Raw genomic sequence first — 6,000 nt, 5'->3', positions numbered from 1 at the left:
AAATAACCTATTGTTATTTTGTATGATTTGTTGGTAAAGGTAGCTAGCTTCATATTTCCTGTGGATTTCATCATTCTTGACTGCGAGGTGGACTTCGAGGTGCCATAATCTTAGGTCGACCTTTCCTCGCAACCAAAAGTATATTGATTGATTTGCGAGATAATGAGCTCTTATTTAGGATGAATGATGAGGTGATCCAATTTGATGTATGTCAATCAAAGAAGCAGCATAAAGAAATGGGTTTGCTCTCAATTGTTGATGTATATTATGAGGATGAGAAGGAGATGTCAATAAAGGAGAAATTTGTTGTCGAGCCTTTAGCCGCAGTTTTGATAAATTTTAATTGTGAAGGAATTGAGAAGTATGATAAGACTGTTTGTGCTTTGTCAGGAATAGGTTCATACTCTTATGCTCCTAAGAAGTTAGATCTTGATCTTGTTAATCAATCAACACTACCGGCTAAGCCATCCATCAAAAAGCCACTGGTGTTGGAATTAAAAGAGCTGCCAGGGCATTTAAGGTACATGGTTTTAGGCAATGGAAACATGCTACCCATTATTATTGCAACTGATTTGGGTGAGCAGCAAGTAAAAGCACTTATTTCAGTACTTCAGAGGTACAAAAGAGTAATAGGATGGACTATCGTAGATATTATTGGTATTTCTCCTGGCGTCTGCACGAATAAAATACAACTTGAGGAAGATTGTACTCCAACCATCAAGTACCAGCGTCATCTCAACCCACCAATACAAGAGGTGGTTAAGAAGGAAATTATTAAGTGGTTGGATGCAAGATTGGTTTACCCTATTTTTGATAGTAAATGGATGAGCCTTGTTCAATGGTGCCTAAAATAAGTGGGCATGACTACTGTTGCAAATGAAAGGAATGAGTTGATTCCACTTAGTCCTATGACTGGGTGGAGAGTTTGCATGGACTATTGCAAACTAAACTCATGGACTTCGAAAAACCACTTCCCGATGCCTTTTATGGACCAAATGCTTTATCGATTGGCCAAAAAGGGTTGGTATTGCTTCTTTGATAGTTATTATGGATATAACTAGATCTGTATTGCTCTTGAAGATCAGGAGAAAACGACATTCACATGCCCATATGGTACCTTTGCATTTAAAAGGATGTCATTTGTGTTATGCAATGCACCCGCTACTTTCCAGGGGTGCATAATGTTTATTTTCTCAGATATAGTGGAGGACACATTAGAGGTGTTCAAGCATGATTTCTCTATGGTGGGAGATTCATTTGATCTGTGTTCGGCAAACCTGAGTATGGCCTTACAACAATGTGTTGAATTCAATTTGGTTCTTAATTAGGAGAAATGCCACTTTATGGTAAAGAAGGGCATCGTTATTGAGCATAAAATTTCAGCAAAAGGGATAAAGGTTGATCGAGCCAAGGTTGAAGTTATTGAGAAACTACCACCTCCCATTTCAGTGAAAGGAGTGCGTAGTTTTCTTCAACATGTTAGCTTTTACCGGAGGTTTATAAGAGACTTCTTGAAGGTTGCAAATCCACTTTGCAAACTTTTGGAGAAAGAAGTGAAGTTCTGCTTCAATGATAATTGCTTGAAGGCATTTAAATACCTTAAAAAGAAGCTAGTCGAGGCCCCTATCATTGTTCACCAGACTGGTCAAAATCATTTGAGATCATGTGTGATGCAAGCGGTGTTGCCCTTGGAGCTGTATTGGGACAAAAAAAGTACAAACTATTTTATCCAATATATTATGCCAGCAAAGCACTAAATGGGGCGCAAATGAACTACACCATCACTAAACAGGAACTCCTAGCTGTAGTGTATGCTTTTGAGAAATTTAGGGCTTACCTGCTTGGGATCAAGGTGGTGGTCCATACTGACCATGCAGCCTTAAGGTATTTGATGGCTAATAAGGATGCAAAACTAAGGCTAATTAGATGGGTGTTTCTGCTACAAGAATTTGACTTTAAAGTCAAAGATAGGAAGGGTTGCGAAAACCAAGTTGTGGATCATCTGTCTAGAATAGAAGGTGAGAAGGAAGTTAGTGAGGAAATAGAGATAAATGATGCATTTCTTAATGAGGAGATCTTGTCTGCTGCTATGGAGAAAATGCCTTGGTATGCTAATTTTGTAAATTATGTTGTGAGTTAAGTCATTCCATAAAATCTTTCCATCCATCAAAGAAAGAAATTCCTTCATGATGTAACAAACTACTTTTGGGATGAGCCGTATCTTTTTTGGTGATGTGGTGACAATATTATAAGAAGATGTGTGCCAGAAGTGGATGTATTATGTATATTGGAAGCGTGTCATGCTTCCCCAGTTGGAGGTCAACATATAGGTGACTGAACGGATAGAAAGCTATTGCAGAGTGGATACTATTGGCCAACATTGTTCAAAGATGCTCACGAGTTTGTGCTGAAGTGCGACCAATGTCAGAGGTAGGGGTCGATCTCCAAAATATATGACATACCTTTGACTAAGGTGCTTGAAGTGGAATTATTTGACGTCTAGGGCATTGATTTCATGGGTCCTTTTATGAGTTGTATGGGATGATGTACACTCTAGTTGTTGTTGATTATGTCTTGAAATAGGTCGAAGCTGTTGCCTTGTCTAATAATGAAGGAAAGAGGGTTGTTGCTTTTCTCAAGAAGAACATCTTTTCTCACTTTGGAGTACTACATACTATTATAAGTGATGGAGGATCTCATTTTTGCAACAAAGTGTTTTGAGCTGCCTTACCAAAAAATGGGGTGAAACAGCATAGAGTAGCCACTCCATATCACCCACAAACTATGTACAAGTGGAGGTGTCTAATCACAAGATTAAAGTCATCCTAGCCAAAACGGTGAACACTAGTCGGCAAGATGGTCTCGAAAGCTCGATGATGCCTTGTGGGCATATTGAACTGCTTTCAAGACACCCATTGGCATGTCACCATTCTAGTTAGTCTATGGCAAAGCATGCCACTTACCAATAGAGCTGAAGCACAAGGCTTCATGGGCACTCAAAAGGTTAAAGTTGAATTGGAAGGAGGCAGCAGAGCTAAGATTGGGGAAACTGAATGAGATGGATGAATTTCATATGAAAGAGCAAACCTATACAAAGAAAAGATAAAGAAGTATCATGATTAGAGGATTGAGAAATGAGATTTCCAAAAAAGGTGACTTGGTGTTTCTGTTTAATTCCACACTCAAACTGTTCCTAGGTAAGCTTAAATCCAAGTGGTCAAGCCCGTTTAGAGTTAGTCAAGTCTACCCATCTGGAGTAGTAGAACTTAAAAATGAAGACGGCAGCATCTTCAAGGTTAATGGGCAATGAGTCAAACTTTATATCAGTCCAAAAAACTCGATGAAAAGTATTGCTACTATCTATCTCGATGAAGTATGAAGTAATCGAGATACTTGAGTCATGCCACAATGTTAAATCAGGTGCTACATAGGAGGCAACCCATGATCCCCGTGCTTGATCTAATCTAGGTATACCCTAACCCTTAGTTTAGTTTTTCTTTGATTTTAAGTTGTGGGTGTAGAGTGAGTTATTATTGTAACATTTTGTAGTTGACTAGGAGAAATACAAGTACCTGAGGTAGTTAACATAGTTTTGTTATTTTTTGAACACCTCTCAAATGGTCTAATTGTTTAACTGTGTGATTTACATCTAATTATGACCACTGTGCATCTTGTTATGGTATTAGTTATAGTGACTTGATAATCATTGCTAAACCATTGCATGAATTGGATAAGTAGTAACTTGTGATATACTTGTGTGCCATATGCGTGTGAGATTTTACTTACTTTTCTTTGTATGTTAAATCCAGAACTTGACCGGTTAGTCTTACCTAGGTTAAAGGATAGGGGTTAGGAAAGGATCATAGGCCGTTTTGATATTAGCCTACTTTTAGCCTAAATTACCTTTCCTGTATGCATAATATCCCTTGATCCCTATTTTGAGCCTGAATGGCCTATTTCTTTTTATGATACCTATCATCGTCCCATTTATATCATAATGAACCTGTTTTGGCCCTGGTCCTCCTTGGACACTGTGCACCTTGACTTAGGCAAATGATCTAAGTTGAGAGTTGTTATCATAGGGGTGCGTGATGTAAAATGAGTATAAATAAAGGTAGAATAAAAGAAAAGAATAAAAATCTGGGTGAGGTAGAAAAGAACAACAAAAGAAAAGTTGTGAAAAAAAAGTGATTGTACAAAAGACCGCACCCATCCTGAATATGTGTGATCAAGAAAAGAGAAAAATAGAAAAAGGTTAATAAGTGAGACCCCAGAAGCTAGTGTAGTGTCAACGAGGCTTAGTCACTTTAAATATCATCGAGTATCATACCAGCCCCTAGTCTACATTACAAGCTAAAAAGAAGACCTATAGTGATCCTAGCTGACCTATCTGAAAATCTTGGTAATGAAAATAAGGGCAGGCCTATGGTATTTGGCATACATTGATTGGAACTTCATTCTGAAAGTAAGCGTCTTTTGATTGCCCCCATGGTTACATATGTGATGTCTGATATAAGTAAAGTGGGACTTCTTTGTAGTGAGGGCACACTTATTACGTTGCTAGTTTCTAACTTGTTTGGCTAGTGTAATCTTGGTACATGCATGGTTGTTGTTGCTGAATTGATGCCATATCTTGATTCCAATGTGTCGCATTGTTGTTTTTCAATAATATGCACAGTTTTTTTTTTAAAATTAATTGACCTTGGAGAAGGTGAAGATGTTTTGAGATAATATGGATGGTTGACTGCCGAATATACTTTGTGTCCTTTTGGTTGTGCTTTAGTTGCTTGAGGACAAGCAATTATTTTAAGTTAAGGGTATTGATGTGTGAGCAGATGCTAACACATTTGAGGCTTTTAACTGAGAATAATTGCAAAGTCTTAAGCAACTTTTGTTGTTTTTGATTGTTTTCTCTTTGATATTGCAGTAAAAGTTAAAATGCAAGAGAACCAACAATAATGGAAGTAATAGAGTTGATTTCTAAGCAAGTAGAGAGGGAAGTATAGCTGATGACTTATCCAATAAGTTGTCAGCCTTGTGATAAGCTATCAGAGATGCCTTCATCCTTAGACAGATAATGTGATTCAGCTGGAAGAAGTGACGATTACTTGTGATAGGCCGTCAGAGTTGTCATAAGCCATCAGGCTTAGGCAATGCTTGAGAAATTGAAGTGAAGAAACGAAGACAATTTTAATAAGTCCTCAACTTTGTGATAAGTTATAAAAATCATCATCAGCAATAGATAGTGTGAGGTAATAGGAGTAAAAGTGTGACGACATCTCTAATAAGCCGTCAGGTGTCTGATAAGCTATCAGGAATGTCGCCATCCAAGGCAGAAATCATGAAAGTGGAAGAGGACCTGACGACAATTCTGATAAGTTGTTAGACTCCTCATAAGCCGTCAAAGTGTCATCGTCATCCTAAGGCAGAAATCATCAAACTTGGAGAAGAAGCTGATGACATTTCTGATAGGTCGTCAGACTCCTAATGAGGCATCACACTTCATCGTCGCCTGTGCGAGAAAAGATCTGTAATCTGTGATTTATTTCCATCATTAGGATAAAGTATTTCAGGCATAATTTAGGGTTTTTCGGGGAATCTTGAACTTCATGTTTTCATCAAGTTTTCTCTCTAGTTTTCTCTAAAACCTTACAGTTTACTTTTGGAGAAATCACTATTACTTTTTTGGGATTTTCTATTGTGTTTAGAAGGAGAAACATTTGTTAACATTCATCATTCTGTAAGTTATCATCTATCGAACTATGAATACAATTGGTTTTCTTGCTTTCTACTTTATGAGTAGCGAATTCCTTTAACCCAAGTTGTGGGATCTATGGGTTTGGGTTTGTAACGTAACTAAGTGTTCAAGAGTCTAACAGTGGTAGAAACTTCTTGTTAATGCCATTATTTTATATTCTGACTATTGGTTGCAAACAATAGGCCTTGCTTACTAGTGATTTCCTTGAGATTTGATTTCCTTGAGATAAGAAATCAACCCTA

This window comes from Capsicum annuum, chromosome 12, assembly GCF_002878395.1.
Source record: "Capsicum annuum cultivar UCD-10X-F1 chromosome 12, UCD10Xv1.1, whole genome shotgun sequence".
NCBI lineage: Eukaryota > Viridiplantae > Streptophyta > Magnoliopsida > Solanales > Solanaceae > Capsicum > Capsicum annuum.
The sequence above is the reverse complement of the archived record's forward strand: the minus strand, read 5'-3'. Positions refer to the sequence as shown.